Source organism: Erpetoichthys calabaricus, chromosome 10, assembly GCF_900747795.2.
Source record: "Erpetoichthys calabaricus chromosome 10, fErpCal1.3, whole genome shotgun sequence".
In the NCBI taxonomy this organism is placed as follows: Eukaryota; Metazoa; Chordata; class Cladistia; order Polypteriformes; family Polypteridae; genus Erpetoichthys; species Erpetoichthys calabaricus.
Genome location: NC_041403.2, coordinates 147,164,099 through 147,191,712, shown reverse-complemented (window position 1 = coordinate 147,191,712; position 27,614 = coordinate 147,164,099). Strand labels below are relative to the sequence as shown.

The following is a 27,614-nucleotide window of genomic DNA, read 5'->3' as shown; positions in this document are numbered from 1 at the left end:
ATGGACATTCTGCCACCCACTAAGTGCAAACAGTCACAAATTACCAAATGTGTTGTGTGCAACAAGTATGGACATTGCAATGAAATGTGTTATATTTATGGGATGCATTCTTCTAAGCCTGCTGTTTGCAAAGTGCTTTGAGGTCTCTCATTCAAATGGAGATTTTTTTGTCATGTTGCTGGTCAAAATACTGTAATTAACAGTTTCCTGTTGAAAAAAACCTGTAACTTTCTAATACATTTCTTTAAGAATTTTGATAGAGTTCATTATTTGTCATACATGCAGTGACCTAGACTGCAGTGTCCTGGTAATAAATGGTCCAGCAGTCAATGTGTTAGAAAGTGTTCTGTGTTGATGGCTTACAGTTACAGGCATCACAATTCAGATCCTAGCTTTATCACCGTCTGTGTGGGTTTTAAACTTGTTCTTCCATATTATACTGGGCTTTTGACATGTAATGCAGTTTGTCATTTGTCAATAAGATGTGACAGTTAGGTTAACCAATTTCCTTGAATTGACCCAGTATGATTGAATGATGGTGACTTCCATCCAGAGTTGGTTTTTGATTGCACTCAATGCTCATAGGATAGTCTGCAGTGCCATGGGATCTTACAAGTGGAATAAATGGATGGACGGCTCTATTTTACAGAAGATTTGAACCAAATATTTTTAAGATATCAGGTAAAATAAAATAATTACAAGATATACAATATACAGTGGTGTGAAAAACTATTTGCCCCCTTCCTGATTTCTTATTCTTTTGCATGTTTGTCACACAAAATGTTTCTGATCATCAAACACATTTAACCATTAGTCAAATATAACACAAGTAAACACAAAATGCAGTTTGTAAATGGTGGTTTTTATTATTTAGGGAGAAAAAAAAATCCAAACCTACATGGCCCTGTGTGAAAAAGTAATTGCCCCCTGAACCTAATAACTGGTTGGGCCACCCTTAGCAGCAATAACTGCAATCAAGCGTTTGCAATAACTTGCAATGAGTCTTTTACAGCGCTCTGGAGGAATTTTGGCCCACTCATCTTTGCAAAAGTGTTGTAATTCAGCTTTATTTGAGGGTTTTCTAGCATGAACCGCCTTTTTAAGGTCATGCCATAGCATCTCAATTGGATTCAGGTCAGGACTTTGACTAGGCCACTCCAAAGTCTTCATTTTGTTTATCTTCAGCCATTCAGAGGTGGATTTGCTGGTGTGTTTTGGGTCATTGTCCTGTTGCAGCACCCAAGATCGCTTCAGCTTGAGTTGACGAACAGATGGCCGGACATTCTCCTTCAGGATTTTTTTGGTAGACAGTAGAATTCATGGTTCCATCTATCACAGCAAGCCTTCCAGGTCCTGAAGCAGAAAAACAACCCCAGACCATCACACTACCACCACCATATTTTACTGTTGGTATGATGTTCTTTTTCTGAAATGCTGTGTTCCTTTTACGCCAGATGTAACGGGACATTTGCCTTCCAAAAAGTTCAACTTTTGACTCATCAGTCCACAAGGTATTTTCCCAAAAGTCTTGGCAATCATTGAGATGTTTCTTAGCAAAATTGAGACGAGCCCTAATGTTCTTTTTGCTTAACAGTGGTTTGCGTCTTGGAAATCTGCCATGCAGGCCGCTTTTGCCCAGTCTCTTTCTTATGGTGGAGTCGTGAACATTGACCTTAATTGAGGCAAGTGAGGCCTGCAGTTCTTTAGACGTTGTCCTGGGGTCTTTTGTGACCTCTCGGATGAGTCGTCTCTGCGCTCTTGGGGTAATTTTGGTCGGCCGGCCACTCCTGGGAAGGTTCACCACTGTTCCATGTTTTTGCCATTTGTGGATAATGGCTCTCACTGTGGTTCGCTGGAGTCCCAAAGCTTTAGAAATGGCTTTATAACCTTTACCAGACTGATAGATCTCAATTACTTCTGTTCTCATTTGTTCCTGAATTTCTTTGGATCTTGGCATGATGTCTAGCTTTTGAGGTGCTTTTGGTCTACTTCTCTGTGTCAGGCAGCTCCTATTTAAGTGATTTCTTGATTGAAACAGGTGTGGCAGTAATCAGGCCTGGGGGTGGCTACGGAAATTGACCTCAGGTGTGATACACCACAGTTAGGTTATTTTTTAACAAGGGGGCAATTACTTTTTCACACAGGGCCATGTAGGTTTGGATTTTTTTTCTCCCTAAATAATAAAAACCATCATTTAAAAACTGCATTTTGTGTTTACTTGTGTTATATTTGACTAATGGTTAAATGTGTTTGATGATCAGAAACATTTTGTGTGACAAACATGCAAAAGAATAAGAAATCAGGAAGGGGGCAAATAGTTTTTCACACCACTGTACAATAATGACACTCATTGGAGTCTCCAGACCACCTTGTCGTTGCTTGGCCTAATAATAGGACAAGTTCAGGATGATTGTCAAGAAAGGTAGTGGAAAAGGTACAGAAAGTGTGCATGACGATTTTTCTAACGCTTAAAGGTGGACAAGTGCATGAGGTACTTCATTGTACAAACCTGCGTGAACCAGGCCCAATAGGTGGCCTATATTTTTCTTTTTTCCTCTTTATTTTGTTACTTTAATTCTTCTAGTATTTCTCCTCCCTTGATTATTTTGTTAATCAGCAGTTTTTCATCATAGTTCTAGGCCTTCCCTGGCATTATCTGGTTTCAGGGTCATTTTGGGAGTGTACCTGTTGCTCAAAATAGTAAATAAATAATAAACAGTACCAAATTAAAACATACACATTTCAAGTTGTAAAAATGATCAGACCCAACACACTTGAAAAGGTTTGGAGCAGCTACCCGTATAATACCCCTGGCTGTAATGGGTTAGGTTTTCCAGACAAGTGACTAGTTTAGAGTGCAGACATGAATTGACTAAGGTTTGGAAAGATGGCGGTTTAAAGTGGCTAACCTGGAATTGACGTATGGGAACCGAAAGTGACCTTCTTTTGACGTCATCTTATGGGTTGGAACTGGAAGTGATGTCTTTTTGGGTGCCAGGACCGGAAGTGCCGTCTTTCTGGGTCCTGGAAGCAGAAGTGAGGTCTTCCTGGGTGCCAGAAGCAGAAGTGACATCTTTAATGTTAAGTCAGATAGGTTTTCCCGCGGCTGGTCTGTAGAGACAACAAGAGAAGATTTAGTGCACCCCGCCACCCCCTGGCCTGGCGTGGAATTACCTTAACTTGGTCCATACAAAGCCCTCCTACTCCCACGTGCGTACCAAGATGTAACCAACCAGAACAAGCAAGAACCTGACAGTGCATGTAACTGATGTTCAGAATGCTTAATAGCAGCAAATTGGTAGTACAGGCGCCTAAAAGAAATGACTTTAGCGATAAGACAAGCAGGTGAATTAATGTGAATTTGGCCTACAAGTAAAAAATACTTGGTTTGTCATGAAACGCTATCATACTTCTTGTTGGCTGGTAGAAGGCCAACCAGTTTGCTGTTGGGGTGTTGGACGTCTGAGGTAATAAAAAATCATCACTTCAGTCATCACAGTGCCCTGTCTGGGTGGGAACATGGTTCATTTTTAACTAACCACTTCAGGGCAGTTTTGATTTGCCTTTGTGCCCTAACCGTACAGGACTGTGACACAGTCAATCACTATATTCTCCGCTGTGTACCCGTCAAAGCTAGTGATGACATGAGAGCCTCCACAAAAATGAAGTCTCCTCAGCAAAAGAACTGTTGCTGTGACACCATAAGTGATGATCTACTAAGACTTTAAAGCTGCTCATTGTTTCTAAAGTAGCACTGCTAATTTTTAAAGGTGGGGAATCCCCACCAAGTGTTTATGAAATCAATAACGGGTTCTTTTATTTTGCTGGTGTTGAGCTGTTGTTTTTTTACAGAGTTCCCTAAGAAGCTTAATGTTCTTGCAGACTGGCCAATGACTTTCATGTAAACAAATGAAGTGATGACTATATTTTGATACATTGTCGTGTTTCAGCCAGGGTTTGTTCCCTGGCTTAAGTACATTTTGCTTGTTTGTTATTATGTAGTTGTTGTTAATATCATTATGTATTGTGAATGTGAACCCTTAACCATTACCCCTTGTATTTTGTGGAAGGCAGGGCCACTGCGGCTTCACTACTATGGCACCATGTTCAGCCTTGATATTGTGGTTAGCAGAAGGTTCCAACAAAACTTCATTATGATTGTTGTGAAATTCATTTCAGCTGTGAGTATTATTGTATTTTTCTGGTTATTGCGGATTTGTACTTTGTTTGTAGAGTACTGTTCTCTGGATTACAATTTGGACTTGTTAGCCTCAACTTCTTTATTTAAAAAGATACTTGTTTCTTTGTTATCCTAAAAGCCAGATGTTTGTGGTTTCCTTCTTTCTTGAAGAGCATTTATGTGCATTTTGGAGATTTAAAAGTATTTTTGAACTTGTAAAACCTGTGTTCCATTTTGGGTGCGAACAGGCCTTGAAGCCTGCCAGTAGAGTTTAGTGTCAGGCTGCCTAGGGTGAGCCCATTTCTGGGCAGATCAGTGCAGGTCCTGGTCTGGTTTTGGTCATTTTTTTTGGTCATCTTGTGCATTACAAATTCATTGCATGTGGTCTGAATATAGAAGGAGAACAGCAGGTTGAGCACAAAACTGTGGTGATCTCTAGGTTCATAATAAAATTGTTAGATCTGTATTCATCCATCCATCCATCCATTTTCCAACCCGCTGAATCCTATCACAGGGCACAAGGCAGGAACCAATCCCGGGCAGGGTGCCAACCTACCGCAGGACACACACAAACACACCCACACACCAAGCACACACTAGGGCCAATTTAGAATCACCAATCCACCTGACCTGCATGTGTTTGGACTGTGGGAGAAAACCGGAGCGCCCGGAGGAAACCCACGCAGACACGGGGAGAACATGCAAACTCCACGCAAGGAGGACCCGGGAAGCAAACCTGGGTCTCCTAACTGCGAGGCAGCAGTGCTACCACTGCGCCACCGTGCCGCCCTAGATCTGTATTCAGTCAGGAAGTCATAGCACAGATGTTTAGTCCATAGATTTTGTATGATGATAATATTATAGTCCAAACAAAAGTCAATGAAAGAAATGTAATTGTTTAACTTTTCTTGGTTAGTGCCATGTGGACAGTTGAAGAAATTCAGCCCCCTTTTGTTTTGTTTGTTTTGATTTGTGCCAGAACAATAACATGCAACATATGTCAATAAAACTTAAGAGTGATGTTTATTCATTAATTGAAAATACAGCATTAAAATGAAAAATAATCCTTGGCATGACCACAGTCAAACAATCAAATTTATATCATCTGACCAAATCTTGGGACATGATAGGGCTAGGCCTCATAGTGGATGTAGGATCTGTTATCCACTGATGACTTAATGGAGTTCATCAGTACAATTAAACTCTTGTTATCTGAGAAAAATGACTGAGCGTAGTCAGTCTATTTAATTTATCATTATTCTGACTCTTGCTTAAATAATTTGACCTTTCATTTTTCTTACGAATGAATGGGTGAAAGCTTAAGAACACTTCAAGTACTCAAGCTCTTACCTCTTCCTCCTATTAAAACTAAATATTATTTCAAATTATCTTTTAATCCTTAGGAAGTGACTTTCAAAGACATGGCACACAGGGCAGTAATTAGATTCAGAGTAATGTTGCTGCAAACTGTTAGACCTGTTTAAGGCCCACACATTTGGGAGTGAGAGAAATATTATATCCAGCAAGTTCTTTGTAATATTTTTATGAAATTCACCTAATACTGTGTTGTTATATTAAACTTGCTCAACTGAATTAGAATAGTCCATAACAACACATTTGCTAATACACAATAAATATGGAATATCAGATTAAATCCCTATAAACATCACTTTACAAAACAAAGGAATTTTAAATGATTGAGAGCTTTGTTTAAGAGGCAGATGACACCACCACTGTGTTCAGAGCTTACTTGACTTGGCATATTTGTATCCTTCAGAAGGAAGAGGTGTATGACTAGCTTGAGCCAAGTTTCAATTTCAAGGTAATAAAATTTATTTTAAATCAGTTATGGGATTATTTATTTGAGTAGTCTTTGTTTATTAATGAATAGATGTTTAATACTCAAAGTTTCTTTTGGACTCTACCCCTGGCCCTTTCTAGACACATTGCTTGCCTCAAACCCCACCCAAGAACTTCTGCTAGCGGGAAACACTAACCGGGCAGCAGACATATGGTTGGTAGAGTAGAGAACCAAACAGAAGCCCACCCTCAGGGACTTTGTTAAACAATTTTACCATTATTATTATTATTACAACAGGGTATTTTGAATTTATTATCCTTCTAAAAATTGCAACAAACACTGAGACGATAGAAACAGAGACATCACATAGTGCTAGCAATTCTGTTCTATTCTGTAGGCATAATTATTATTTATTCAAGACAGGCAAACATACAGACCTAAGAAATTTCCCTGCTGTCTGGACCATAAGGAATGTATCCAAAACAACAAACACTCACAGGAACAAATCAAGATGTTCCTCTTCCTGTCTTACTCCTTGGGGTCCCTGCTCCAGTATGCAGTCTCTTCTCCGATTCTTAGATTTGCTCTTTTGGCCTTTAGCTCAACTATTTAAATCACATGTAATATTACCTGACCTCCTGCAAAGAATCTTTCAGAGGATGTAGAAAAAACTGGCGCATTCTAAAATGTTTACTTTCACTCTAGTTTAGGGATGTCAATATACAGGAATTTTTGTATTCGATACCAATACATCTCAAATTAAATGATACTCGATACTTAATTCAACACAATGGCAAAAATGAAAATTCCACTCAGTTTAATAAAGTACATCTGTAATATAAATGACTAGCTGACCCCTGGGGCTCTGCCCACATTGTAGTGAAACAGATCAAACATTAAAAATCAATAAACAAAAAGGTATCGCTGGCTAAGCAAAGGCAAAGTACACTCCAAAACACAGAGGTAGACCGACTCCCCACTCCTGATGACACACTTCCCCCTCCCCTCGCCCCACAGTCTCTGTCTCGGATTACCACGAATATATCACTTCAGCAAGCGAACTATGATTCTTAGTGCAAAATAACCCGGAATGTTCAAGCAAATTCTAGAAAAAAACCCGATCTAAATCCGTTAAGTAGTTCTCTCGTTTGCTAGCTAAGTGGATGTAAGATACACCCCGAGACTGGAGTGAGTGAGGAGGGCCCCACCGTTTCTCTTGGATTTGCACAAATAAATTGGTACCGCAAGCGAACTTGGATACTTATCGTGATGAGAGGTCGCAAAATCAACTGGAATGTTCAAGCAAATTATAGAAAAAAACCAAATCTAAATCCGTTAAGTAGTTCTCTCGTGAAAAGCGGACAGAAATATAGATAGATAGACAGAAATTGGACTTTATATATAGAGAGATAATATAGTGCCTTTTCTGTTATATAAATTAAAAAATATAAATACTAATAGTAACCACATTTTTTAAATACAGTGGACCCTCGAGATACGATCACCTCTGTATACGAGAAATTCAAGATAAGAGGAAAGTATGAGCGAAAAATTCAGATCTAAATACGAGCATTGGCTCGTGTAACGAACCACGAGCCAGGCTGTGGGTATAGCTCGCGGCTTAGCGAGGGGGCGTGGTAGCAGTAGCGAGCCGCAGGGCGATCTGCGGTGTCTGCGTTTCTCACCTAAGTGCACAGGTGGGAAACTGCCCACATCCATGATTGTTCCTGTGGCTGATGGGCTGCAGCTGCCATGTCCTCCCCGCATATATAGAGAAGCGCGAGACGGTTAAGGGGGAGAAGAAGTAAAAGAAAAGAGAGGAGAGGAGCGGAGCGGAGAGGAGAGAAGAGAGAACAGAGAACAGAACAGAACAGCGGTTGCAGGAGGAGGCAGGAAGCAGCAGCAGTAGGAAGTCGGTGCGGGAGAGCGAGCGAGTGCAGGCTCGCGTGTAGCTGAACAGTGAGCTGAACAGGCGAGCCAAACAGCTGGAGCAGGACGGTGTAGAGAAGGTCAGCTGCATTAAGAGTGTCTCGCCTGTTGCAGAGCCCGCATGGGAGAAGCAGATGAGACGCTGAAGCTAACAGAGAAGAAGCACCGGGGATTGTCATCTGTTTTTTAAAGACTGCTTCCTGTTGACGTTTTAACAATCCTTTAACACAACATTATTCTTGTGTGTTTTAAACCTCCACTTCACAACTGTTTTAAGGATTATTTATTTAAAGATTTATTGAATGCTGTACTGCACTTTGGACACCTGTTTTGATTCTTTTAATAATCAGTTATATTATTTACCAGTGTTATTTATTAAAGGTAGACTACAGTATATATTATTTATCAGTGTTATTTGTTAGGAAAATTGACTTCTATGTTAATATTTTTGGGGTGCGGAACGGATTAACTGGATTTCCATTATTTTCAATGGGGAAGTTTGTTCTAGATACGAGAAATTCGCTATACAAGCTCAGTGCTGGAACGAATTAAACTCGTATCTAGAGGTTCCACTGTATTTTTGTAGTCGTCAAGTGTTTAGGCTAATCATGTAAACTCATGTAAACATATAATCATGAATTGTCGTCAGGTATTTATAGAGTATCATGTAAGTAAACTAGTATTGACATTCATAAATATCAAAATAAAATGTAGGGCTTGAATTTAATCTGTGATTGACATGGGGATCTTCTAGTGTAACAGGAAGTGGATTTGTGAAGAATGACATTATCAGGGGCTACCTGATTCATCTTAACATGTGCATGTAACTAAATTTACTTTCTGACATTTTCTTTATAGTAACTGAAAAGTACTGAGATCAATATTAAAAATACAAATTCAAACATTATTATATCGTTTTAGTGGATTAATGAATTCCAAAATAAGTTAGGATATTTTGTTCCTCACTGACTCTTTAAAGCTGTTTTTGTAGCAAGCTTTTAAAATTTGGTTTGTCAACCAGTCACCCTGTTAGGGTTGTAACATTTGCTATTGTGATGTTTAAATTTACGTTAGCTAGTTAAAAAACATACTAAAGAGCAATATTTAAATAGGTGGATGAAACTAATTCAGATTTTACCGAATCATCTCCAATATTCACCCTACTGCCCAAAAAAGATCTATTTTTCATTTTCTATGTTCCCTATTCTCCCGTATCCCTCACACAGCTTATCACAACAGAATGTGCCATTGTTAAGTTAAATCAGGCAGTTCTTAAAACACAATGAACATCCAAAATTTAAATTTGTAAATATATAATCAGTACATTAATTAAATTAAGTTTATCTGTAAAATATGATTCTACACTAGGTTGCTTTGGCTGTCAGGGCATTGCAACCACTGGTAACTGAGTATATTATTTAGGAAGTACTCATTCCTGGTGTATCTCATAATATTGTAAAAAGAATATGACAGGGAGTACTGTCTTCTGCTTTACCTTTTAGCAGAAGATTGGGATGTAAATGTCCTATTTTTTAACAAAATGTTTTACAATTTCTTCCTTATTACTTTGTAAATAAATTTTAAGTATTTCTTTGCCTTTCTTTTTCCTCTGTGATGTGTCCTTGTCTCTACTGTGAAATATTTTATATATGTCTTGAGCAGATGGCTATAATTAAAAATGGTAGATTTCCATCTGACGTAGAGATTCAACTGTGCGAATGTCTCAGCTAACCTCATTGACTGTGAGCTTACTCCAGTTCTCATGCACATTTGTAAGTGTCACTCATTTCGAGAAAGCCAGTGAAAGTCTTGAATGTTCTACTCACTGGCGTCAGTTTCTTCTCAGCAGTAAAAGGTGTCTGAGAATCTGCCCATTATCTTTTAAGAAAATGCAAAGAGTTGACTTTAGCTAAATTATGGAGAGCTTTATATGTAAGTAACAGAATCTCATCATTGATCCAATATTTAACTAGCATCCAATACATTTTGTCAAAAACATTTGGAACGTGATCATAGCATACCTAAATAAATGAGCTGCTGAATTCTGAGTCAATTGAAATAAGTTTACCAAGTTGTAAGAATCTTATTAGGAATAAAAAACAAATGAGCACTGCAATAATGTAATCTTAAAGTTGTTCTGAAATGGAGCTGGGACCAAACAAAAAATAAGGATGTGAAGCCTCCGAAAGAAGTAGGCCTCACCCGAAGAGGCTTAATCCCAGCTCCAACAACCTGCCTCAGTCTTGTAGGCTCAAAAGGGTTTTAAGCATCAGAAATAAACTTTAATGTCCAAAATATCAAAAGTGTCCTTCAATTAAAGGAAACTACGAGGGACAGTCAAAAAGTTTCTGCACTTTTATATTTTAGTTGGAAACGGTGAAGGCAGGAAGAGTAGTAATTGGACATTAAAAAGTTGGTACGACGCTGGGAAAACTGCATCACAAACAAAGGTGACTATGTACAAAAGTGATGTAAATTGTTTTTCAAATTCTTAATGAACAGAGTTTAAAAAAAAAGTGCACAAACTTTTTGAACATCCCTCGTATAAAAAAAATCTTTGATTGAAGAAACAATTACAAAGGAAATCTTTATAAAATAAACAAATATTTATTCAAAACAAAAAAAAAATGGCAAAAGGCTCACAAAGAAGCAATAAGGAGTCGCATAAAGGCAATCCTGAGAAAACAGGTCAAAATATGTAGCCCAGAAAAAGAATTCCAATAAGCTGATCAGAAAGAAAATGAAAACCGGAAAATCTGGCAATGAAATACAATACGTACAGAGAATCCAGAAGAATTTCAATGCACCGCACCTGAGCTCTCTCAGCTCTGACCTAAACCGCCAGAGGAAGGTGATGTCAAGGTGGCCCCGCCTCTTGGGGTAGCAGCCATAAAATACAAAGAATATAGTAGAGCATCCATTCACACATAGGAACATAATATTTATACATTAAATCATTTAAGAAAGTAAGATCAGAGAACAGCATTTTAAATGAAAGAAAATAGAAAACAGATATAAGAAAGCTTAATAAATAACAATGGAATAAATAATTAAATAAATAAACTTCAGCCAAGGTAATAAGCCTCGCTGAACCATGACAGAAGCAATGAATCCATAAATCAGTATTTCAGTTGAAGCATAAAATAAAAAAGAAACTGATCAAGAAACCAAAAATGACAATAAGAAAGTACAGAATTCACATAAGATATAAAAATATTGTCAAAGATAATAAGTAAACTTTTAACCTACATTCAAAATGGTATTGTAGAACCATCAATCCAGACATTAACCCTACCATCTTGTAATGGAATGGATTTTGAGCCCTTAAGAATTGTGTTCTCCCTGTTGAATTTCAGAAGGTGGCGTGTCATCCACGTTTTATATCATAAAGACAACGAATCAAACAAGAGGAAGGAAACTCTTCAGAAAGTTTAGTCGAAATGTATAGTTGGGTATCATCTGCAAAACGGTGAAAGCTGACATCATAGAGATGCATAATAAACCACATAGGAAGCAGACATAAAATAAAAACCAAAGGATCCAATGCTGACTCCTTTGGGTAATAAGGGAGGAAAGTGATTAATATTTTTTCAAATGAATACACTGCCAACTTTTAACAGTTGTTTTATTTTTTCCCTTCCATTTTCCTGTTGGATTATAAGGCATATTTCTTTGGTAATTCTTTAGGGTAGTGGTATATTGTTTTTTATCAATATGCTGCTGCTGGAGTATGTGAATTTCCCCTTGGGATTAATAAAGTATCTATCTATCTATCTATCTATCTATCTATCTATCTATCTATCTATCTATCTATCTATCTATCTATCTATCTATCTATCTATCTATCTATTCAAACTCAGTCCTGGAGCCCACTGTGGCTGCAGGTTTTTAATCCAACCAGTTTCTGTTTTTAATGCAATCCTAGCCTAAGTAAGTGAGATGTAATTTCTCAATCAATGAAGAAATTACAAAGCTAAGTTTTGTAAATTTTTACTAAAGTGAACTAAGCAGTCATATGAGGATAATATAGTTTTTTTTCTACTTTTGTAACAATATTTTTATCCTGATTGTAATTCTGCTTTTCCAGGTGTTCTGGTTATTTGCTCCATTATTTACTAATTGGCGTGTCTGACACTGAAGTAGTTTCAGCCTTTCATAATTCACTATTGTTTAATAAAGTGACTATTCTGTTTTTAATTGTCATTATTAGTGCACAATAGAAGTGAGTAAACTACACAAAAAAAAAAGCAAAGTAATAGAAAAAAAACAAAAGAGAGTTCATCATTTAAAGCAATAGGAAAAACGTCTTATAAATGTAAAAATCACACTGTTCTGCTGTTTTGAATGTAAAATAAGAGGAGAGAAAAAACAAAAGACCAGTTAATTAAATGAGATCAGTTATGATCACTGATTGTGATTCTGGTTGAAACAAAGACCTGCAGCCATAGTGGGTACCCAGAACCGAGTATGGGAACCACTGCTTTAAGGAATTGCAGACCCCAAAAGTGTTTCAGGACTTTGAATGGGAAGGGATCCCAGAGAATGATATAAAAGCCCCAGCTGGTAAAGTAAGGAAGGCCAGAATAGTTGGAGTGAAAGATGGATAAGGTAGGAAGGATGGCGTTGGAAATTGAATCAGACATCCCACAGCACAGAGTCCTTTATTTGTAATAGCTTGGACCAGGGAGGCTTAGGGTTTTTGTTGTAAACTCATTCTTTTATTTGTATATGTATGTTTGTTTAATGTTGCCATTTTTGTTTAACTGGACTTCATTTGTATCATTTTTAATGTGGGGTCTGCTCAAAAATTACCCTTTTAGCCACAGTGTATTGGTATATTTACAGAGCAGTTGTAAATGGCAGTGTAGATGGATGAGTAATACTTGTACTACTTATCTTATTGTTTACTGTTTTTAATTTCTTAAGACTTTACAGCGGCAGTAGAAAAAGATAAATATTATGTAAAACAACTAACACACACACACACAGACACACACACGCACACAAGATCTTCTGTCCTGGATAATAATAGGAGGTCTATTGCCGTCTAATAATAGGCTTGTCTGCGGTGGGTTGGCACCCTGCCCAGGATTGATTCCTGCCTTGTGCCCTGTGTTGGCTGGGATTGGCTCCAGCAGACCCCCGTGACCCTGTGTTTGGATTCAGCGGGTTGGAAAATGGATGGATGGATGGATAATAGGCTTGTAGTTGGAAGTAAGATATGGTCAGATCTGCCCAATTGTGCCACAGGTTTACATTTAAAAGCATTTAACATTTAAATAAAGCAGGTCCACAGAGTTGTGTCCATGAATGGAAGTTTGGCATTGTTCCTTCCACAGTTTCCCTGGTTGAAGTTACCACCTTTCCCAGGGGTCAGAATGATTATTGATTATTCATCATCAGAGTTTTGGGAACAGAGTGAATCATTTCTACTGTTAAGTCCCTGCTTGCAGAAGAAGGAATACAAACTTTAACCAGGATGATGTAACTTAGCACCCTTGTAAGAAACGTTAATGAATTCTGACAGTTGGTATTCCAATTTCTAGCATACACATCTGATACAGAGCTGATCCAGTGAAGCATGTTGGTCTGCAGTCTCCTTTCTGCAATTCCAAGCCTCTCTTTTATCTTTTTGGCTCTCCAGTTTTTCACATCCATCCTTTTATTGGCTCATTTGATGTGTGTGGATCCTTAGAAGTGTTATTCTGGGGATGCAGCTATTCTTCCAGTGGTTCACATACACTAAGGAAAGAAAAGACACAGCAATTTAAGACTCAGTCAGTAGCAGGTCAGGTCAGACCAGGTTGGGGAGAATGCACTGGTACAGCCAAAGCCGCACCTACCACACGACGAAGCAACACGGAATCCTGGTTGGCAACCCTGCCCAGGCAGACACAGTGGTCAATATGTTTTTACTTTTAAAAGCAGTTGTAATAATAAAGACTCAGAGATGTCATAATGTAGTATGGCAATGTGAAAAGGTGTTATGAAAACATGCAGGCATTAATATGCACCTGACTGACCTTCACTATTACAGGAGTCTGTTGGACTTTCCACTAAAGATGCATTTAGTAGACAACTAGCAGTGTTCAAGAGTAAGAAGCAAATAACATTGACCAAATCTTCATTTATTATGTGGCCTTTTTTGTACACATTTTGTTTGAACTCTTTACTCTTAGCACTGCCGCCTCTCCGATTCAGCATCCTGCCCTCAGTTGTTGTCCATGTGGAATTCACATGTTCTCCCTGTGTCTGTGTGAGTTTTTCTGAAGGTACTGCAGTTTCCCTTGAATATCTGCACATATATGCTGTTAAGGTTTAATTGAGGCTCTAAATTGGCTTAAGAGCTTAGTGGTACACAGATATGCCATTTAGAATTACTTCCTGCCTTGTGCCCAGTGTTACCAGCATAGGTTTCAGTATCACTATGAGCTTGAATTGGATTAAGTGAGTTTGAAAAGGTACGTATTTACATTTTTTATTAAGTGATACATGTGAGCCTTAGTAATGATAGCTCCTGTCTTGGACACAGCACTTGCAAAGATGATAGGTGGATAACGATTCATTTTTATTAACTCAATACATTGTCTAAGTGCTGTGTGTCCCTTCTCTCTGTACTTCAGTACATTTTCCTTTGGTGTTCCTCTGGTGTTACCTTCACATTGCATGTTATGGTATTTGACAATTCCAAATCAACCCTGTGTGTATGTTTGAGATGGACTTGATCCTTCCATAACAGAATCCAGCTTTGTGCCCAGTGGTAAAGCTCCCTGTGACCCTAAATTGGATTAAGTGGGTTTGAGAATGTTATTTTAGTCAGTTTTGCTTTTTATCTGAATTGAACTGTTTAGACTTAAGTGCAACTTAAGTGTAAAGGAAAATCAGATTATAAAATTCGGTAAAATTATGGCCATTGGCTAACTAAAGACCTTTTACTTTCATACTGTGGTGTAAACCTTACTTAACAAAGAAGAAGAACCTTGTAAGCTGTTTAAATAGATAGATAGATAGATAGATAGATAGATAGATAGATAGATAGATAGATAGATAGATAGATAGATAGATACTTTATTAATCCCAAATATGAACCTATATACAAAATTTGAAATTGTTATGAGATCAATAATGTTGCATATACAGAGTACAGTGAAATTCTTACTTGCACGTACTAATCTCCATACACACAGGGTTGATTTGGAATTGTCAAATACCCTAACATGCAATGCGGAGGAAACACCACTGGCAGTATGATTAGTAAGTAGAGATGAGTGAACCCTGCTGAATTAGTTTCACCTGGTGTTTGATGGCAGCACAGAAATGTTTGTGAATTTCAGGTCATTCTGCGAAATGCAATGAAGTTAACATGGAAAGGAAAGTTGAACTACTTTTGAGTGGATTATAATGGCCTTCTTAAGTGTCCCCGAGGTCTAAAGAAACATCTGACAATTATGCTGGAACAAATATTGTGGCCTGAGCTGTGACCACTGTGCCACCATGCCCCTCTGAGATAAATATTATACTCCAAGTACACGATACTCCAAGACCTTTACTGTATCTCTCTCAGCATTTCCTGAGCTCCAATAACTACAACTAACATCCACGGAGCATTTTGATGCAAGGGATGGGGGTTGTCCAGGTCACTATCCTAACTACACTTAATCCAGCAGTGATGAAACAACATGCAATAAATCTATTCAGAAAAATTAAGTATTTTCATTATCCTCTAATTATATTTTGGTTTTTAAAAGTGCATGTGGGGTGTAAATCTATCTGAACTACCAATCGGGTAGTGACACCACACATTCATGCAGGAGCAAAATAGATCGGGTGGTGCTGTAAAGTGTGAGGTGAATTACGCTTATAGTAGGCATATGTGACACAAATTAGGCAAGTAGCACAGATTGGGTAGTGACGTCTCCATCCAACATGGGGGGTACACTTCTGTGATGTCATGCTGGCCTAGCAGCATCATGGTGCAATGGGAAAGAATACTTGTCTAAGCCAGCTACATGGTGAATTTTCAGGGAAATGTTTGTTGAACATGGTAACTAGCAAGCCTAGCAAATTCACGGAGAAAAACACTTTGGTGCCGATCAACTCTATTACTGAGTGGAACAATCTGACCTTACAACTTTTGTGTTTCTTACCTAAAAAATCTACATATACAACATAAAATGCAGATAAAACAATGAAGAGGTGAAGGAGAAGCGTTACTAGTAATGCAGAAGGTTGGCAGTAGAAAATATTTTAGAATTTAAAAAATTTATTATTTGTTAAAGAATCGTGCCATTTAATGTCACTGTCAAAAACTCGTCCAGGTCTCTGCCCTTCTCCATTTCATGTCCTCACAAACAGTGTACTGTTTGTACAAGGCGACAACAGTTTTGAGAGAAAATGGAATTGGTAGGTGGCACGGAGAAGTCAGAATTCACACAGGGGTCATAACTAGGAATATGATAATTAAATAACAAAGCTAGGAAGTGTAGCCAGAATCGTGGTCAGAGAGCTCAGCGGTAATTTGTCCAAAAGTCAAGAGTACTCGTAACAAGAAAAAGATATAGTAGATGTACCATACCTGAGTCACACACTCTTTTAGAGAGAAATACTTTGGATTCAATAGTTTGGTAAATTATACTTTATTACCCTGTGATGGACCATAGTCCAGCCTTGAACTCAGTCCTGCTGGGATGAGTTTGGCCCCTTGTGACCTTGAATTGAATGTAGTTGTTGTCTGTGAATTTTACTTCACATACTTTGATTTTTCTTTTGCAACCCGGAGATGCGCATGTTAAATTAACTGCAGACTCAAAATTCGCCCTGCATGACTAGGACTGTTTTTAGGGCTGGTTGCTTCCTTGCCCCTGATAGGCTCACATTCCCACAGTCCTGGACTGGATTAGATGGAATTGATAATGAATGGATGGAATTTACATCAGTGAAAATGTACAAGAACATAAAGAGTGACATGAAACATCGAATCATCTCTTTAATGTTTGAATCTCTCTTCCTACAAATAGCATTCTAACAAACTATCTTGATGAATTCCACTATTCAATGCATAAGCACAGGATGGTTTTGGACAATGTATGTTTTACATACAATTTTGATAAATAAATGAGAAGTACATTTTAAAAAATCATTGAATGTTTCTTACCAGCTACACCATAATTAGCCAGATTAATAAATTAGGGAATGGAAACTATAAAGTTGCTTGCAACTTCCAACATTTTTATCTCTTGCTCTGCTCCCTGTGGTTTCCCAGTTTTGATGAGTTATGTTTAATTTGCTTCGATTCATTGGCATGAGTGGACACGTGAATGATTTAAGTCTGTATTACAAATGTTGTTTGAAGGTGATGGGTGACAGCTTTTCGTTTAATGAAAGGTACTTTGGCATTGAAGTAGGCAAACAAAGAATACAAGATAGTGTATTTCCATTTAAAGTGTTAGGAGGGAATAACTACATTAAACAAAAAACTGAAAGTGTCTCAGCATCCTGCTGATAATGCTAAACACAAATCTCCTTCCAGCACAGAGTGTTATCATTACTAGGAACAGTTGTTAACTTTTGCTCAGGCTAAGCTTTACCAGCAAACCTGATGACCGATATTGTTGGATCACCTTGTGCTAACAGTTAAAAAAGTGGATAAGTTGTTAGATACACGAATCTGATGCTTTGTTGTATTCTATGATATTTTCAAATGAACCAAATCATCAAATATAATGTACTGGTACAAATGTCAGCAGTGTGATGTTTCAAACTTTGAAATGAGCACAATGAACGTAGGACATCCAAGTATTTCCTTCTAGTTGAGTCCTGTCTTTCTAGGGGCAGCTGGCTCCACTAAGAGTTAACCTCCACGTCTGGACTACACACACTGGGTCCTATTAGACTGTTCATTTTAGCTCCTAAATGAAATCTCATTGTGACAGGAATTAAAGGATTATCCCTGCTGCCACACTCTGCTGCTTTACCACCATTTATCCTGGGTATGGTTTCTTAATCTGGACCTAAGCGCTATTTGAAGCAAACTGAAATGTGTGTGCAGGAACAGCTCCTGTACTTTTGTTTTGAATAGTTCAAGTAGCATGAGAAGCTGTGATGGCCTTCTTCATCTTCTTATTCCAGGTACTGAATTATTATCTTTATTCTGTACATTTGGAAATGTTATACAGTGTTTAATATTTTCTATGATATGTCTGTATCCAGAAGAATTACTATAATATTCAGCTTCGCACTACCAGTTTCTATTTTTTAAAGAAATAGGTTTAAAATGGTCAATTTGAAATTTATTTCATGTCATATGGTATGAATGGGATAGTACTATGGTAACAGGTTTCTAAGATGTCAAGGGATTGTCAGGGCAGAAAGTCTTAGGACTGCCTATGCACATGACAAGCCCAACAACGGTCCAGACTTTAAAAAGGGCTCCACCACTGGACACTGTGGCACTCCTCTTGTTGTCCATGTGAGTAAACAGGAACTGTGGGAGTTGACACACCTTATATAAGTAGCATCCTAAAAGTAACTACTTTGTGACTTCAAGAATGAAAGAGTGGTTGGGGTAAATAGTAAAAGGCAAGGAGAAGGACTGAAAACGTTATATGACAGCAGGGAGTTCACCACTGTGCATTACAGAGTGAATATAATATGGGATCTATTAAAGATGCCTGGACCTTTAATTAGAAATTGGGCTTGAGAGGAGTAAGGACATCTCCAAACAGTCAGGGAAATATCTAGAGCAGGGGTTCTTAACCTGAGGTTCGTGGACCCCCTAGGGGGTCCATGGATGGGTTTCAGGGGGTCCGTGAGGGTCGGATAAAAAATAACATTTATATTCTGTTGATTTAGAGTAGAGGTAGTAGTAATGGTAGTAGAAAACATTGTAGTAGTAGATCTGTTTAATTTGCACAAGAGGATTGTATTTCATAATTATAATGAATGGCCATTACTTTTTTTAGATTGTTTACTTTAAATTTTAAAAATATTTTGTGTATGTCATATATGTATGAAACAATCAAATCTTGATAAATAAAGTACATTATATTCATTGCATGTAAAGTTGTGTTTATGTGAATATATCTGGGGAAGGGGGTCCATAGCTTTCATCAGATTCTTAAAGGGGTCTGTGACTCCAAAAAGGTTAAGAATCACTGATCTAGAGCTTCCAAAAGGCATTCAGGACTCAGGAAGTGATTTCAGGTTTGCCATAAATGTAGAATATGACAAGAGGTTTTTTTTTTCCTTCAATAAATGTTTGTGTTTGATAGTTTAATTTTGTATGTTATAGTCGTGTGATAGAGTTTATTATTTTACTTTATTTTTGCTAATATTTATTAATTGTTTAAAATGTGATTGCTTATAGTTTCTCATTTTGCCATCTTTGCTTTTAGACATGCAGCGCCATTCTGAATTCTGGTTATCTGGATGTGATGATGGGCTGGGTAAGGGTTGGCTACAGGAAATGGCATCAGTATGGCGTCACTGAGAGCGACAGTATTTAAAACAGTTTGACACCACTGTTAGTTATCTAAGATTCTGTAAAAGATACAGTAAAGGAGTCCAGTGGGTGTTTTTGAATTTAAGACAAGGGGCTTATGCAAGTTTATTTGACTATGATTGTGCTTTGGCTTAGGTGCACATTTCTTTTTGCTTTCTTGTTTTTTAATTCTGGACTAAATTTTAATTTTATGTCCATTTCCCAATCCTATACACATATTTTCAATGTCTTCTGGGCAGTCAGTATAAACGTGGAATGTAAGGGCTACACCCTGCCAGTGAACTATTGCATTTAGAGCACAGAGGTCAGTTTAAATAGGGCCTCAGCTGTCCAGGAGGTAGCATGGCCAGATTTTTTTTTTTATTTTAGTTTATTTTCTACTTCTGTTTGTTTCTGGGTTTTTTTACTTTGATTATTTTTCAAGTTTTTGTAAATTTGCTTAGTGAAAACAGCATATAGAGTAAGACAGTTTATGGTCTCTGTGACCCCTTTAACCCTCAGACCACATGTCAGACACCAGGTAAAATCCAAAGATGAATATTTATTATAATAATAATGTGCACAAAACACCACCTCTCCATAAATCTCCTAAATCAATAACTAATCAATAAACAATAATCACTCCTCCACACTCCCAGACGCGTTGCCACCCTTCCACCCAGCTCAGCTCAACGTTTGGGATTTCCCATCGTCCTTTTATATTCCCTGACCCGGAAGTGGTTCCAACCCTACAGTCCATGTGATTCCTTATCACTTCCGGGTCAGATAAAAATCCTTTTCTTCATCCCAGAAGCATGTCATTTCCTTTGTCGCCTTGCTTACGACGTACTTCCGGGTTATAGGACTTCCCTATAGGGTTATATCTGGGCCTCCCTGCAGCGTCATCTGTTGGCCCCTGTGGTATCCAGCAGGGCTATAAAGGAAAACTCCATCGTCCATGATTCCCTGCTGGTATTCGGGGCACTTCCATGCCACAGGGACAGCTCCATCTGGCGGCCTGGGGGTATTGGCCAGGGTAACAGGCCGGCCATCCCTCACAAGAGATACACTGCATGCTTAATCACTCTTAATCTTGGATAGGCTAGCACACAAAAGTACAGAGACAGAGATACACAAAAAGATGGAGGTAGATAAATATGACATTTTATCGAGCACTAAGCCTTCAGAACGGGCACAACACACACCCACTCATCCTCCTCACAAGTTCAATTAGCTTTGTCGTCTGATGAGCTTTTAAAGAATTCTTTTTCCATTTCAAGTTTGTAGTGAAAAGCTACCAAAGCTGATAGGTGTAACAAGCTTTGTTTGAGACACCCAAAACACAATTATACCTGTATAAGAAAAATCAATAAATTAACAATAAATGAACATCTTTAAGAGCTGGGAGTTGAAACCAGAGTACCCCAAAAATATTTAGACATTCAGGTCTTGAAGATGGGAGCATTTATTGCCATGCGACCCCTGCTTGCTCTTTATTTGTTCGCTTTTGTGCAGTTTCCCCAATTTGGATCAAAGAAACAACATTAAAAATGGTATTTGAGGCCTGTTGTAATCTCAGCAATTGTTCCTGTAGGTTAGCCTAGAGTTCAGAAGCCACTTTTGATACATAATCTCTGGATCTTCTCCAAGGTCTCCTGCCTGTGGGCTTTGCCAAGTATAGTCAAGTGGTAATACCCTTAAGGGGTATTCTTATCAGAAGCATGAATCTGCTCAGTTAGCTTGTGATGCAGTAATGGCAAAAGTGTACGTGCTAAGCCAGATTCATGTTCTCCCTTATTCTGAGCAGTGAATAGGACAAGAAGGACTACAGGAACTACATACTGTCACCTGTCTAATTCTCTGCCAAGTTCAGGGTGTTTTGTGCTGTTGTGTGCACATTTTTGGGTTGGGTTTGTTTGTTTTTTTCATATTATTTGGTCTGACCGGCCATCTTGCATTGTGGTCAGGGAAAATAAAAAGACTCCTGTCACGACAGCACTGGAAGTTAACTGTTATGGCTCAACTTAAATTGTGTGAGTGTGTCTGTATGTTCACCCTGCAATAGACTGACACCTTGTCCAAGAATTGGTCCTATCTTGCCCGATTTGCTCAGGATAAAGTGGGTGTGGATGTTTTGGTTTTGCTACAATATTTTGTTTTTACCATAGGGGCCATATGCTGTATTTTCATTGCTATGATGGGCTGAATGGTTGCTGGGGACAGAGTCCTGGAGGTTGCACTGGCTGGTGAGAGAATTGACGATTTATTTAGGGCGTTTCCAGCTTCAAATATTAACAACTCATTTTTGACTTTGATTCTGGATCGTGTTCTGGTTTTGGTATTAGGACATTTTGAATTCCTGGTAATTGATGTTGCATCAGTGGTTTTGATTTTAATACATCTACTGATGCTTTTTTGCCAGCAAATGTTGAAGGGGGAAGTATCTGCTTTAAAAAGACGGTGGGTTTTACCTATGCTACAGTCCACCTGAACAGCTAGCTCTTCAATCATGCATTATCATTTTTTTCTATGCCTTGTTTTATTCCGTTGCAGAACAGTAACATTGCTTGTTTTTCTGATTCACAGATGCTGCCAATGTAGTTATTCACTTGGTTTATTGTTTTTAGAGCTATTCCTTTGTTGTTTTGTGGCTCTGCAGCCTTTTGTTCAGTACATTTAAGTATGTCTTTTTTGTGGTTTATTATTATAGCACTGTGCTGGCCTTTCCCTCATTAGGTGCTAGTTGGTTTTGGCAGGTACTTATACCTGGTCAAGTAAGGAAACAAGCTCTTGTTGATTTAAGTATAAACCTTAATGTTGTGGCGAGCAGCTGGGGACGGTACCCAGCCGGGACACCTGGTAGGATCGGAAGAGGGACTACACCTCCTCCGGACCATGAGAGGGCAGCTGCCCTGGTTGGTATGGGGACCACGGGAACAGAGCATGGAAGCTCAACCGTATAGGGGCCTGTGGTCACCGCCAGGGGGCACCCAGATGCCTAGGAAGCCCTGGATGTCAGCACTTCCGCCACACCAGGAAGTGCCACCGGAAGTTCATCAAGGGGCACCTGGAGCATATCCAGGGCAACATAAAAGGGGCCGTCTCCCTCCATTCTTCAGCTGGAGTCGGGTGGAAGAGGACAGAGCTCGGAGGATAGGAGTGGAGGCGGTGAAGAGAGAGGCATTGAAGGAGACCCAGACTTGAGGGTATGTGGTGCAGGGGCACTACTTTTGTAAATAGTAGAAATGTATAATAAACGTGTGGTGTTTTGAACCATCGGTGTCTGCCTGTCTGTGTCAAAGCTGGTTCCCACACTGTTTAAGCTCATTTTTCTGGCTAAAATCATGACTTGTTAGATCTTGTGAGCACCATATATTATTTCCTTAATTTGTTTCTGCCTATGGCTGCTTAAGTTCGGTGTCATGTTTTGTTCATGTATATGATTTTTGCTTCCTGTCACAAACTTGTAACAGTAAAGGGAAGGGTTTGGCTTAGGCACACTGCCAGTTGTGCAACAGTCATAAATACGAGGGGTGAAAAGTAAGACTGTTTCTGTTTCTCTTTCATGGGGATAGATATGGGAAAGTTGTGCAGGTGTTTGTGAACAGCATACGTTGCCCTATGCGAACATGCAGTTGGACCACCACATTCTTCAGCGTTCTGTTGCAGCGTCATTGCACCTTGTATGCATTGTCATGGCAGATGAAGAAAATATTCCTGTGAGAGTACGGGCAGAGGTGTGTGATTGATTGAATTTTGCATGAAGCTTGGAAAGAGCGGTAATGAAAAATCTGAAATCTTACGGCAAACATACAGCGATGTAATACTTAGCTGTAATTCAGTGGTGGAAGCACTTTAAGTTCAGCAACACGTGAGTCAATGACAAAGCACATTCGGGGAGGCCACCCTACCACAGTTACGGTTGTCAACATTGCTAAGGCTAATGAACTTTTGTAAGAAGAAAGAAGGCTCATTTACACACACGTTCGGTTTTACTTGACATTTCTTTCTAACATACTCAACACATTGTAGCAGAGAAACTGAAAATGTGTTGTATGTGCTCCAGATGGGTATCTAGACATTTCACAGATTTACTCAGGAAACAGTGTTTTTTTGCTCCATGACAATGCCCAGCCACATGTTGCTTCTGTTGCATTGGCAGAACTGACTAAAACTGGTAGGACTGCACTAGCACACCCTCCATATAACCCAGATTTAGCACGGTGTGATTTCTGGTCATTCCTAATGTTCAATAAACATCTACATGGAAAGAAATTCATCTCAGATGATGAAATGAAAAACACCAAGTGATGTTGCAAAACAGTCTGTTACTTGTTTTTGAATCATTTTTGAAATGTAAAAATGTTTTCAATGCAAAGGATGCTACTTCAGAAAAGAAAAATATTCTAAGCCTGTAGAGTCATCCAACTCTGAATAAAGAAATCAGTCTCATTACTTTTCAGTTAGCCCTTGTATAGTACTGCATTAAAAGCTACTGCACATCCTGACTTTTAAAAATTCTTTAAGGGTAAAGAAAAGAATTTAACTCAGCCGTCAGCTAAAATGAAACCTTTGCTGACTGGTAGCTGTTAAGATTTGGAGCTCCAAACATGGCAGATAATGTGAGGCCTCTAAAAAGCTCCACAAAAGGCAGGTCAGAACCTTCACATGCCAGCCCTGAAAATGCTTACTTTAGACCAGCTTCCCTAGAAATGAAAGCTATGATATATAAAAATGTCTTACAAGAGAGAAAACCCATACAAACTCCCATCTTGTAAAGACAATTCCAAACTGTAATCTTTGTAAATTGAGGTTTTATTTATTGAAACAGGATGCTGAAAATAGTAAAAAGGATGTGCCTAAAAAGGCAATCCAAAGCAAGTAGGTTCCAATACCTAATATTAGAGCAAACAAACATGACAGAGTAGAAATAATCCTTAAACCAGAAAATCCACACACAAAAAAAATACTCACTATAAACTTCTTCACACGAGAATGCACTGCTGCTGACTCCTTTCCTTGAGGCCACTTATTAAGCCAGTGGGAGGAGACATCAGCAGTGATGTCAGAGTTGCACCGCCTCCTAAGGCTCCACCCACAAAGAGCAAGGAACAGAACTACTTTTGAATGGATAGTACACAAATATCACTTCACATTAAAACCAACATAAATAACATAAATTCACAAGAAATACTGTACCTCCAAATAAAAAATAAATAAAATACACATAACTTTAACCCAATACAGAACAGTAACACAAGAAAACTAAAAAACGGATCAAAAAATGGGATAATCTTCACAAGCAAAATTCAAGGGGTCTAAGTAATATGTGTATGATGTAGCAACTAAAGCACTGGCCTATAAACCACCAGGTTGCTAGTTCAGTTTCCACCTCAGACTCGCTGTGTGACCCTAAGTGAGTCATTTCGATTACCTGCTTTCTGTAAACTGTAAAGAGACTCTGTGGTGTTATGGGTCCACAGCTCTTCCAGCAAAGGCCAATTAAATAAATAATCACCACGCTCGCGGCTTAGCGAGGGGGCATGGTAACTGTAGCGAGCCGCAGGGCGATCTGCGGTGTGGGCGTTTCTCACCTAAGTGCACAGGTGAGGGACTACCCACATCCGTGATTGTTCCTGTGGCTAATGGGCTGCAGCTGCTTTGTCCTCTCTGCATATATAGAGAAGACCGAGACGGTTAGGGGGAGAGAAGTAAAAGAACGAGGGAAAAAAGAAAAGAAAGGAAAGAGAATGGGAGGTGGCAGAGGAAAGCAGGAAGCAAGCAAGAGAGAGAGCGCGCCGGTGCGAGCGAATGGGCAAGCAAGAGCAGGCTCGCGTGGAAGAAAGCAAGCAGCTGGGAAGAGAGCCCATGAGGGGAGTGTTTGGCCGACACTCAGTGGGGCTGAAGGAAGCGGTCTCTCCAGCTGAGCGACTAAGTAGCTGGAGTGACCAGTAGAGGTATCGACTTGGCCGTTGCTAGGAGCGGGACTCGATGAGGCTTTGGACTGGTTTAGCCTCAGTGTGAGCACCTTGGCCGCTGAGGAATGGACCAAAGTCTCGGTCCGGTTGGGAGCCCGACGAAACCAAGGAACGGAGGGCTACCAGACCTGATTGAAGGGCAGCTGTTCCTGCAGGTAGGCGACTCTCCTGTAGAGCAACCCAGATGGGTGTAGCAGGGGAGCCGCCATGGTAACAGAAGACACCGGGCTTTTTGGTTTTAACATATTACTTCCTGTGACATTTTACCTCGTTGTTTTTAGAAGATTTTTCTATTTGTTTTTAACCTCCACGTTTTCACAAATGTTTTTCTGGATTATTTATTTAATGAAGACTTTTGAATTGCACAGCACTTTGTTTCAAAATTTGATTGTCTTTTAATAAAAGCACTTTGCACTTTTGAACCATCCCCTTGCTCATTGTTATTGCCTCACTGTCTAGCTCATCGGTGACATTACTGACGGTGTTGGGTTCAAGGGTTCCCTAATAGCCGATGGGAGCATGGAGCTGAACCCACATCATCACAGACTCACACTGCCCTGAGATTCATTATAACAAAATCAAACTGATGTGGATACATTTTTGCGTGACAGTCAATAAGCCCTCATGTGGAAGTGAAAAGCATTTGCACCTTTGGAAATCACTTTATCCATCCATCCATTGTCTCCTGCTTATCCGAGGTCGGGTCGCGGGGGCAGCAGCTTGAGCAGAGATGCCCAGACTTCCCTCTCCCCGGCCACTTCTTCTAGCTCTTCCAGGAGATTCCCAAGGCGTTCCCAGGCCAGCCGGGAGACATAGTCCCTCCAACGTGCCCTGGGTCTTCCCCGGGGCCTCCTCCCAGTTAGACGTGCCCAGAACACCTCACCAGGGAGGCGTCCAGGAGGCATCCTGATCAGATGCCCGAGCCACCTCATCTGACTCCTCTCGATGCGGAGGAGCAGCGGCTCTACTCTGAGCCCCTCCTGGATGACTGAGCTTCTCACCCTATCTTTAAGGGAAAGCCCAGACACCCTGCGGAGGAAACTCATTTCAGCCGCTTGTATTCGCGATCTCGTTCTTTCGGTCACTACCCATAGCTCATGACCATAGGTGAGGGTAGGAACATAGATCGACTGGTAAATTGAGAGCTTCGCCTTGCGGCTCAGCTCCTTTTTCACCAGGACAGACCGATGCAACGCCCGCATTACTGCGGATGCCGCACCGATCCGCCTGTCGATCTCACGCTCCATTCTTCCCTCACTTGTGAACAAGACCCCGAGATATTTGAACTCCTCCACTTGTGGCAGGATCTCGCTACCAACCCTGAGAGGGCACTCCACCCTTTTCCGGCTGAGGACCATGGTCTCGGATTTGGAGGTGCTGATTCTCATCCCACTTTATTTATGTATAATTTACAAAATATGGTCTGATCTTCATATAAATTACAGTAATGAACAAACGCAGTCTGGTTTAACTAATAGTGCACAACTTATCGTCTGATTCTTGTACATATTGAAAGCATCATTTAAACATTCACAGTGTAGGTTGGAAAAAGTAGTTGAACCCTTAGGCTGACGACATCAACAAAACTAACTGGAATCAGGAGCTAGAAAAGCACGAGTCCAATCAATGAAATGAGATTTCAGGTGTGATTTAGAGCTACTCAAACATTTTGAGTTTACTATTCACAGGAAGCATCTTCTGATTGCTTTGGGTACTGAGAAAAGCACTATATAAATGTAATGAATTATTATTATTATTATTATTATTATTATGATCAAGAATTATTGATTTGCATAAAGCTGGAAAGAGTTACTAAGTCATTTCAAAGAGTCTAGATATTCATCAGTCCAAATCTAGACAAATTGTGTATTAAAAGGAGATGATTAAGTTATGTGGCTGCTCTCCCTAGAAGTGGGAATTCAGAAAAGACTACTCAAAAGGCACTGCACAGAATACCCAGTGAGCTAAAAAAGAACCCTAGAGAAATACCTAAAGGCTTGAAGGAATCATAGCATTTCTGTTGATGAGTCTACAAGACACAATATTGAACAGGTGTTTTGTCCATGGAAGGAAACGGTAGTACAAATACTACAAATGTTTGTGATTTGCCATCTGTTGAAATGACAAACAAAATACATTTTATTACTACATTCCAATAGGTGGCGTACTGCAAATGTTAATGCCGAGATCCACTTGATTACTTTGACTTCAACCCATCTTAGATGGATAGCACAGCTAGTAGCCTGT

The 27,614-nt window shown here is 39.4% G+C and overlaps 1 protein-coding gene and 1 long non-coding RNA gene across 2 annotated transcripts in view; one reads left to right on the top strand and one right to left on the bottom strand.

The window, feature by feature from the left end:
* hnf4a (hepatocyte nuclear factor 4, alpha) overlaps nt 1-27,614 on the top strand; it is a 173,927-nt gene that overhangs the window by 3,285 nt on the left and 143,028 nt on the right. The window lies entirely within an intron of this gene.
* Nucleotides 1-27,614, bottom strand: part of LOC114659526 (uncharacterized) — a 70,648-nt gene that overhangs the window by 9,714 nt on the left and 33,320 nt on the right. Inside the window, exons 2-3 of the long non-coding RNA XR_003717559.2 lie at nt 13,462-13,652; nt 2,910-3,111 (exon numbers count right to left, since the gene is read on the bottom strand). This is a non-coding gene — a long non-coding RNA (uncharacterized LOC114659526). The remainder of the gene's footprint in view (nt 1-2,909; nt 3,112-13,461; nt 13,653-27,614) is intronic.